Source organism: Sinocyclocheilus anshuiensis, unplaced genomic scaffold (genome assembly GCF_001515605.1).
Source record: "Sinocyclocheilus anshuiensis isolate Anshui unplaced genomic scaffold, SAMN03320099.WGS_v1.1 scaffold567, whole genome shotgun sequence".
Taxonomy (NCBI): Eukaryota; Metazoa; Chordata; class Actinopteri; order Cypriniformes; family Cyprinidae; genus Sinocyclocheilus; species Sinocyclocheilus anshuiensis.
The window spans coordinates 51,907-62,448 of NW_015549600.1; the positions used below are offsets into that span (position 1 = coordinate 51,907).

At 36.3% G+C, this 10,542-nt stretch overlaps 1 protein-coding gene across 1 annotated transcript in view; it reads left to right on the top strand.

Moving 5' to 3' along the window:
• LOC107658661 (protein FAM163B-like) overlaps nucleotides 1-10,542 on the top strand; it is a 35,838-nt gene that overhangs the window by 5,129 nt on the left and 20,167 nt on the right. The window lies entirely within an intron of this gene.

Below are 10,542 nucleotides of genomic sequence, written 5' to 3' on the forward strand. Positions count from 1 at the left end.
AGTTGAGAATGCGAATGCCCTGTTCTCTCAGGGGAACAAGGGGTGCCTCCGCAACTTACGTGAACACACGGGGCACTTTTCTTTTTTTTTTTTCATTCAGGGACAGCCCGAAATGCAGGACCTCGTACTGATATGCTCGTCCTCCAGCTATGGTCTGTGGTGCGGAAGGGTCCACACATGAAGTACGCGTCCTTCAGGTCGACTGCTGCAAATGACCAGACACAGACAGTTTTGGCACTACTGAACCACCATAGTGGACATCGCACTACCCAGAGACCGCGCAGTGACCTTTGTCGCTCGTGGCGCGAGGTCTTTAGCGGTGCGGAGTTCTTTGAGAACTTCTGAGTCGTGACCACCCTCGTGCAGGTCCCTCAGTGCCTTAGCCTAGGCGAACTAGATCGAGGCAGAGGCAACGGAACTCCGCCCCTTGAGGAAATGGCGCTTGGCCCGCGACTCCGAGATGATCATCTTCTCATCCACAAGATGACTCATCCACAAACGCCACCTCAGCGTGCTACCCCGGGTGATACGTTGTCTATAGCAAGACCTACATCGTCTTTACAAAGACGTAACGTCAAGTTTGCCACGCAACGTCGTCTTTAAAAAGATGCACCCGAAATTGCTCTTTTAGGGAAAAAACTCTTTTAGCGTCCTGAGGCGCACAGGGGAGATGATCACCTGCAACACAAACGGGGTAGTGCAGCCTGATGTGTGCAACCCACTCGACACGGGAAACCACCACCGCTGAAGCGCCGTACCGCCAACACGAAGAGCTCTCCAAGAGCGCGCTGAACTCGTTCAGTCTTCTTCTCTCAGTAGAGTAGTCAGGAGCAGAACGATGTGATCGCTCAGCTCCGAAGCGAAAAGCTGAATATGCGCTGCATCTGCTGCCTACTTATACTCACGCTGTGATCAGCGGCAGCTGGATGCAATAATCGCATGCCAATGTGCATTGGCTCGTTTAGTTTACACTCGAAGTAGATTGGTCTCTCTAAGCGAGATCCCAATTCGTCGGTCATCCGACGTGACGTCGAGAGTGACCGACTGAAAGGGAACCTACGTTTCCGTAATTTCCATTGGACATTGACTTCAGAATTCTGAGTTCACATTTCGCAGTTCTGAATTTTTTTTCTCCAAATTCTGAGTTCATGGCTTGCAATTCTGCTTTTCATTTCCACCATAGAATAAAAATAAAAAAGGTAATTGCAACTTCTTATCTCACAATTCTGACATTTTTCTGACAGCTTATATCTCACAATTCTGAGTAGGGTCATTTAAAATTTGGTCAATTATTGTGGGAATTAATTATTTGAGAGTATTTATATTTTTTGCCAGTTTATATTGCAACTAACCCAGGTATTTGACATTTTGATATCTGTTGACATAATTTTCTTATAATTGCCATTATATTGACTTATTATGGTCAAGAACTACCCACTCAGAAAGGATGAGAACACTATAATATTCAGAATATAAGTTTGATTGGATTCCACAGACCTGACTGAAAATAGGTTAATCCTTTTAACATCTTTTTGTCATTCTGAAAGACAAATTATTTGATTTAGAGAGAGATTTTAAAAAATCCATAAAAAGTCATATGTAAATCAGCGCAACTCTCAGTGCCTTGCATGATATGAAGTGACATTCTGACTGACATTCACTGTTCCATGAGTAAATCTAATGAAAACATTTATTTTTATGCTACGTAGGGAATTTATACTTTACAGTATCTAATTAATGCAGCTTTAAGCTTGAGTTGATGATATAGACAGTAATTATGCCTGAAGAACAAATGGATGAACCCCAATGCAGAACACCTGCAATTTACAGCAGGAGCCATTTTAACCATTCATTTGTATGAGTGTGAATCACTGTATTGTGTGGGTGAGACATGCTCAAGTTGCATACCTGTTTGCCGTTTCCATGGTGACAAGATGCCACTTTGAGTGCCCTTGAAGGATTTCATCTCTTTAGATAGTATAGTGCATAATGACCTGGATGGACAGACTAGTGTACCTGTTATTTGTGCCGAAGTGATGCTATATAGGCCTACCATGAATTAGAGCTGCACGAATATGACAAAAAACATAATTTACGTTTAATTCCCTTGATATTGTAATTGTGACTATTAAAGGGATAGTTCACCCAAAAATGAAAATTAGCCCATTATTTACTCACCCTCGAGCCATCCTAGGCATATATGACTTGCTTCTTTCAGATGAATCCAATCGGAGTTATATTAAAAATTGGCTTTGATCTTCCAAGCTGTTTAATGTCAGTCAGCGGGTGTTGCAGTGCATCAGTCCAAAAGAAGTAAAATAAAGCGCATGCATCCATAATAAAAAGTGCCTCACACGGCTCCGGGGGGTGAACAAAGGCCTCCTGTAGTGAATCGATGCATTTTTGTAAGAAAAATAACCATATTTAAAACGTAATAATCACTTTAATCTAGCTTGCGCCAACAGTTCCACACAGAAGCCGCTCCGGGAGGATGACGTATGAGTTCAGCGTTGCGCACACGCCGGTGAGTCTCGTGAAAACCAACGTTTGTGTACAGGAGCAAAGGAAGCAAAGTTTCCTTACTTTAGCAAAGGAAAACCAGTCTCCTCTTGGCTTATATCGAAATCCTCTGACATTCTTCTTTACAAATTCTCGTTTTGTACTTCTAATTCATGACCATTGTTTTGTTTTGATCTCTCCCCTGCGCTTCCGTGTGCGTTTCACTTCTGAGCGGTGCATGCGCAATGCTGACGTCTTACGTCATCCGCCCGGAACTGCTTCCGTGTTCAACAGTGAGCGCAAGCTAGATTAAATTGATTATTACGTTTTAAATATGGTTATTTTTCTTACAAAAATGCATCGATTTGCTACAGGAGGCCTTTGTTCACCCCCCGGAGCCGTGTGAGACACTTTTTATTATGGATGGATGCGCTTTATTTCACTTCTTTTGGACTGATGCACTGCAACACCCGCTGAGTGCCGTTAAACAGCTTGGAAGATGAAAGACAATTTTTAATATAACTCCGACTGGATTCGTCTGAAAGAAGAAAGTCATATACACCTAGGATGCCTTTGAGGTGAGTAAAACGCAGCCCAATTTTTGGGTGAACTAACCCTTTAAGCAAAACATGGTCAGGGTAATTCATGGGCTAATTTTCATTTTTGGGTGAACTAACCCTTTAACGTTGATGAATAGAAAATTCCACAGGTCAGATTCTTTATGTAGGTTACACATTTATACTGGTCTATACTGCGCTTTATTATGCAGGAGAAATAATGCAACTTTGGTTACTAATATTATTTTGATCAAAAATAGCAAACACCAAACTGGTTAAAGGGATAGTTCACCCAAAAATGAAAATTCTGTCATTAATTACTCACCCTCATGTTGTTCCAAACCCGTAAGACCTTTGGTCATCTTCGGAACACAAATTAAGATATTTTTGATGAAATACGAGAGCTTTCTGACTCTGCATAGACAGCAACACAACTGACATGTTCAAGACCCAGAAAAGTAGTAAGGACATTGTTAAAATAGTCCATGTGACATTAGTGGTTCAACCGTAATTTTATGAAGCTACAAGAATACTTTTTGTGGGCAAAGAAAACAAAAAATAACAACCTTATTCAACAATTTCTTCTCTTCCGTGTCAGTTGACACACGTTCACAAGAGTACCACGGCGCATGCTATAGTATGTACTATAGCACTAAAGTATAAACAATAATAATGAATTAATTAATTATGTAATTAACCAGTCAATTACATTGTAGTAAAAAATAAGAAATGATTTACAAATTGAAAAAAAGATATGAATATATATTAAAATTAATTTTGCATCATGAAATACAATCACAAACATCCCTATGGACAGGCAATGGAGAAAAAAATCAGCTCTTTGTCCTCTGGCACTTCCTGTTTACATTTTACACTCTCCCTTTGCAAACTTTGCGTCATGAAAGATCATCCTAATGTATCAGACTGCTCGAGCGAACCAGCAGGCCCATATGAAGCATTAAATCAGTCCAGACTGGCATTCGAGCGCGCCCACTTTAGGTTTGTTTATCTGAGGTATGCATTTCTGCATATTCAATGCAATTCAAATCCAAGCTGTCCGCTGCAATCAGTTTACTTCCTGTATGCATGTGTTTGTGATACCAGAGATATTCTGCACATTAGGAAAAAGCAGTGTTTGTGTACTTTGGTAAGGGAATACATTTCCCTGCCGTCATATATTTGGATCAATGTGGGTTTAACGTCAGTCCTCTATAAACTCATGAGGAAGTAGCATGTGTTCATGGCCTTCATTAGTGTGGGAATGAATTATCTAATGGCATACCTGCATGCTTCATCCCTCAACACACACACTATGGATCACTCAAATAGGCCTGTGCAGTAGCCGTGGGGTTGCCAAGGGTAACGCTTTATTTGTCACAAACCACAAATAGAAAGATTATGCAGGGTGCATATGGCACTGCCATGTTTCATATCTTGAAGTGCTTTTACTGAGTTTGATGTGTGACTTGAGAATAAGAATAGGCTTTTTAGTCTTCATAGTCATGTATGAAGACTTAGTCATGGAATTAATGTGGTATAAACAAATGATCTGCCACATTTAGTCCTAAACCAAACATCCCTCAAAGGGAAGTGATATCGATATGCCTGGTAACCTTCATAGTGCATTTGTTTACTGTCAGCATTCTGCTTTTATATGTTTGTTGATGTTTGATGGTTTCAAGACTCTATTAGCACTGTAACATGAGACAAACAATTACTCTTGAGTCATTATAGGCTATTTATTTATTTTGGCCCATATAAAATTGTCCTTCAGGCTCTATATATTTTTTACTTTTCAGGCCAAGTGTGTTGTGCCTGTCTGAACATGGATTAAATCACCCTATAAAGTTCCTTCATCCTTTTATCTCTTTGAAATTAAAGAAATGTAGTTTTGACTGCAGGGTGTGTGAAACGTTTAGCTAGGTTACACTATAGTCTCACTTGAGTTGTATTGCACTTACGGCACATTTTAAAGCAGCTTGTGCCTGTTGGTTATTTACACACAGGCTTGGTCAGGGGTAAAATAGTTTGTCTTCCTGTTAAGTCTGACATGACCTATAAAAAATCCAATTCATCTTTCAATTTAATCTGTTAGCAAACCCTTTGTTGGTGTGTTCTATTGTATGTAGTGTTTGGTAAGGTTTCAGACAGTTTAATGAATAATTATGTCCAGAAAACATTGCAAAAATTACAAAACATATTTAATGGATACATTGCACTCTATTGTTGTTTTTTTGTGCAAAATGTCTGTCTGTCATTGCTGTTTCAGGTCTTTTTTTTTCAGATAGTCCTAGGTTATCTTCAAATGCTACATGTGTTTAATGGACAAAGGATTTTGAAGTATGATTTTTTTAAAGACAGTATTCTCGCTAATACATAATACTAACAAACACATAAATATGATAACATACATACTGCTAACATATGCTAACATACTGTTAACAAATAACATGATAACATAACACTGACCTAATAGCATGCTAACATACATACTGTTAACATACACATACTGTAACAACATAATACACACACTGCTAATACATTATATACTGTAACAACATAATGCTAACATACACATACTGTAACATGATAGCATACAAACGGCTAACATACACTATTGTTACAATGTTACAGCGAACATACACATACTGTTACTGTTACACTGTAACATACACACAATATAACATGCTAACATGCATACTGCTAACATACACATACTCTAACAACGTAACATACACATACTGTAACAACATATACACACTGCTAATACAGTATATACTGTAACAACATAATGCTAACATACACATACTGTAACATGATAGCATACAAACGGCTAACATACACTACTGTTACAATGTTACGGCGAACATACACATACTGTTACTGTTACACTGTAACATATGCATAATATAACATGCTAACATGCATACTGTTAACATACACATACTCTTAACAATGTAACACACACATACTGTAACAACATATACACACTGCTAATACAGTATATACTGTAACAACATAATGCTAACATACACATACTGTAACATGATAGCATACATACTGCTAACATATGCTGTAACAACATAGCATATACAGTGCTAACATACACATACTGTAACATGATAACATAAACTCTGCTAACATGCACATACCGTAACAGCATGATAACATACACACTGCTAACATATACTGTAGTAACAATGCTAACATACACATACTGTAACAATATGATAACATACACACTGGTAACATATACAGTAACAACATGATAAAATACACACTGCTAACACATACTGTAACAATACGTAACATACACACTACTAACATATACTGTAACAACATAATGCTAACACATACATACTGTAACAACATAAAATACACACTGCTAACACATACTGTAACAGCATGATGACACTGCCATCATACACATACTGTAACAATATATTACATACACACTGATATATACTGTAACAACATGATAACATACTGCTAACATACAATATGTACTTTAACATAATGCTAACATACACATACTGTAGCATGATAGCATCCAAACTACTAACATATACACTGCTAATACAGTATATACTGTAACAACATAACATACACACTTCTAACATATACTGTAACAATATAATGCTAACACACATATTGTAACAACATGATAATGCACACTGCTAACATACACATACTGTAACAGCATAACATACACACTGCTAACATATACTGTAACAACATGATAACATACTGCTAACAAGCGCATACTGTAACAGCATGCTACATACTGCTAACCTAAAAATATTGTAACAACATGCTAACATACTGTAGTATGTTAGCAGGAAGGATGTTAGCATGTTGTTACAATATTTAGGTTAGCATGCTAACCTAAATGTGCTGTAACAACATGATAACATACATTCTGCTAATGTACTGTATTTTAACATCTGTGCTGCTAACATACATACTCTAACAACATGCTAACATACATAATGCTAAAATACACAAAATGTACAGTATATGTCAACATATATAATGCAATTCACAGTTATAGGAGTTAGAAAGATAACAAATGGGATGCAACACAACAAAAGTTAACAGCAACAGACAATTAATAATGGTATACATCCAAATAATATACAGTAGGTTATAGGTCACATACAACAACAAGGTTTTTAGAAAACCTCTGACACAAGGTTATATTGAAGTCATATCAAAGTTATGGTGGTTCACAAATAAGCAGCAATTTCTCATTTGAACAATATGTAAATGAACATCTGAAGTAGAATCATGTGATCATCTGCCTGCATTACTCAGTTTTGTGGTTGTATATAATGTGGCCTACAGATTGTTTTTATTTTGGATGCTGGTGCTAACTAGCCTAACCAGCAAGACTATCAACCAGCTTCATCAGACCGATCATTCTGCTTGACTAGCTTCACCAGTTACGCTTTCACTGTTTCACAGCATGAGACCAGGCACTAACCAGCCTGAGCCAGCATGGAAATGTATGCAGGTCTAAGGTGGTCTTGTCAGCAGGATGGCACATCCATATTCAAAGCTCTTTGTGCATGCAGTCCAGATGTATTCTTCTGGAAGTGTACTTGATGCCGCGTTGAGTCACAATGGATGGAGTCACAATCTTATCGCGTGTGCAGAAATGAGCGACCTTTGTTGCAGGTTTATGTTTCCACATTCATGTCCCCTGTCAGGTTGTGTTATTATGCTGTCACATGAATTGACTTGCCTGTGCGCCCTGCCATGCTTCAGAGGAAAATGCGTTCTCATTATTTCCCATGGCACACCACAGAGAAATGTGCAAACTTCTGTGTCAGGAGTTGTTAAGTCCCTTTCACACATTTCACACCAGGGCTTCAATGCACCTTTGACCTCCACTCGAAAATACCGCAGACAGTGTCACAGAAGAGTGATATGAAGAAGTTGCTAGCAGTAAAGTAGGATAATAAGCAAGGGAAATACTAAAGCAAACCCTTGTGAAAAAGATGTGTGCTTAATTGTATATAACATGCATTTGTAGTGCACTTCAAATCTAAATCAATCAAATCAAATCTATAAAATACTTAATAAAAAATGTCATATTCATATTAGTTCACAGTGCTTTAACTAATGGTAACAAATACAAATTTTTCATTGTTAGTGTAGTTTAGTGTTTAGTGTAGTTAGTGTAGTTTCATGTTAATGTAGTTAACTAATGTTAACAAATGAAACCTTATACAGTGTTACCAAAAAATTTGTACTTGCAGATAATAGTATTTTAATCAATTTAAAATGCCACTTAAATGTACTTAAAAAGAGACTGCTTTCATCACTTTAAAAAAGTACACTGTAATAATGTCAAATTAAAAGTTTTACGTTTGTTTTAAATATCTTTTGAAGTACACTTATTTTGATGTGTTGAACATGCTAAAGCACATGTGAAGTACTTGATTATAGGTCTAACTGTAGTGTGTTATTTGATAATGCATTTAAAGTTAATATATTTAAGTATTAACTTCATTATATGTGTGCAATTACAAATTTATGTAAATACATGACATACATTTCAATAGACATGATTTTAAAGTATATTTTAGTTTACCATAAATGCTCCAGTACATTCAGCAATACACTTTAACCATATTTCAAAGACAATATAAGTAATACTTTTGAAATTGCATATAAAGATGTACTTAAAGTACTACTTAAAATAGATAACTGCATTTAATATAAATGTAAACTATATTTGTAATTAACATACAATTGCATAATATTCTATTAAAGTACATTATTCTTGTAAAAAGTACTCTTTTTAAAAAAGTAAGCTGAAGTGTACTTAAAATGTAAAATTACCTTTAGATTAGAACAGGAAAACAGGTTTTGATACAGTGAGAAAATAAAAGACCTGGCAAATATTGAATGTCATAATATGCCTTTAATGTTGTGTCATACAAGTATGGTGTGCTTTTATATATATGTGGTGGAAATTTATATGCAACGCAATCCTGTAAAAATGTTTATTTTTCCATAATCTACTGACTAAAAAATGGGACTTCATTTCTTTGGAATTTTTTTTTTGGGGATGCAAACCAAGAGATATGATTATTCATAACAAGGGAATGATTAGTCTGGCATCAGTGCAAAACCATCTTCACGTTATGTAACACTAGAGTTAAAATGAAAGAGTCTGTAATACATGAAAGAGTGATACATTATAAATATGCCTGGACATGTTTGAAGTCATTGTAAAATGCAGATATATTCACGTGCACACCTGTGACAATGTGCAGACCATTCAATTCAATATTAAAAACCTACAGAAACAACATGCTTACACCAGACACTCATGGCATGGCGCCAAATCTAGTAAATAATGCATTAAAATGAAAATTATTATCAGAAACCAAACATTTTGCACCCAATGAGTCGAAACCAAAAAATAATTTAAATGTCTTTAAATGGACTTCCTTCAATAGGTGTTATTTTCATAGGCCTATATGTTTCAATAATATATATATTTTTAAATGTATGTTCATAAATTTAATTGACTTTTTAAACATAGATCTTGCTTTTTGACACACTGCAGGAAAAAGAATATAACCACCTCAAAATACAAAACATTACACATGGGACATGACAGGTGCATGTTTGTGATATGTTCAAGAAATGTTCTGTAATTATCAGCAAAAATAAACCACACGCAAATATGCAATACATTTTTAAGCATATGATTTGTCACACACTGAATTGTGTAATTGATTTTGCAATCATATTTCATTTTTTTGACTGATTTGTTTTGCAAAGTCTCATCATATCAGAGCGGATGTGTTTACAGGACATTAAATATGATTAAACCTGCATGTTTACATGCACACTTCTTCTTCTCCATGTCAGGATTTCTAAAAAGCTACAGCTGCAGTCAATATTTTTGGCCTGCTTCTCTGTCTTTTATTAAAAATCTCAAAATTGTATTTTGAGTTAAACTTGCTTGAACTATGACCACTGCGTTACAAGGATATGCTGCAGTGGCAGAGTGACTTGTCTGTGGTTGGCTGTGTGTTTCTGTGTTCTGAGTTTGTGTTTGCACACATTCTGTAATTAAAGCTACATGTGATGAATATGTTGTGATATGGCAACATATTCATCATACTGTGATCTAATTTAGTGATCCCCATGGGAGGTTTGTGAGGTAGACTGCAGCACGCTAATGGATGTTTGACTTCATTGAATTACAGCTACGTGTGCACATGAGCGCTGTGCGTAAATGCTGGGTTTTGCGTAGGTTACACGCTTGAGTCTCTGCGCATGTAAAAATCGAACTATTCAATTGACCTTTTGAATCACTGGGTCGCAGTATTACTAATATTTTTAAGTTAAAGGTCATGAACATGGCAGTCAGTAGCAGGGCCAATGACAAAACAGAGTGTCTACAATAAATAAATAAACAAATTTTGTAAAAGCTTTTCAAAATAAACTAGATGCTTATTATATA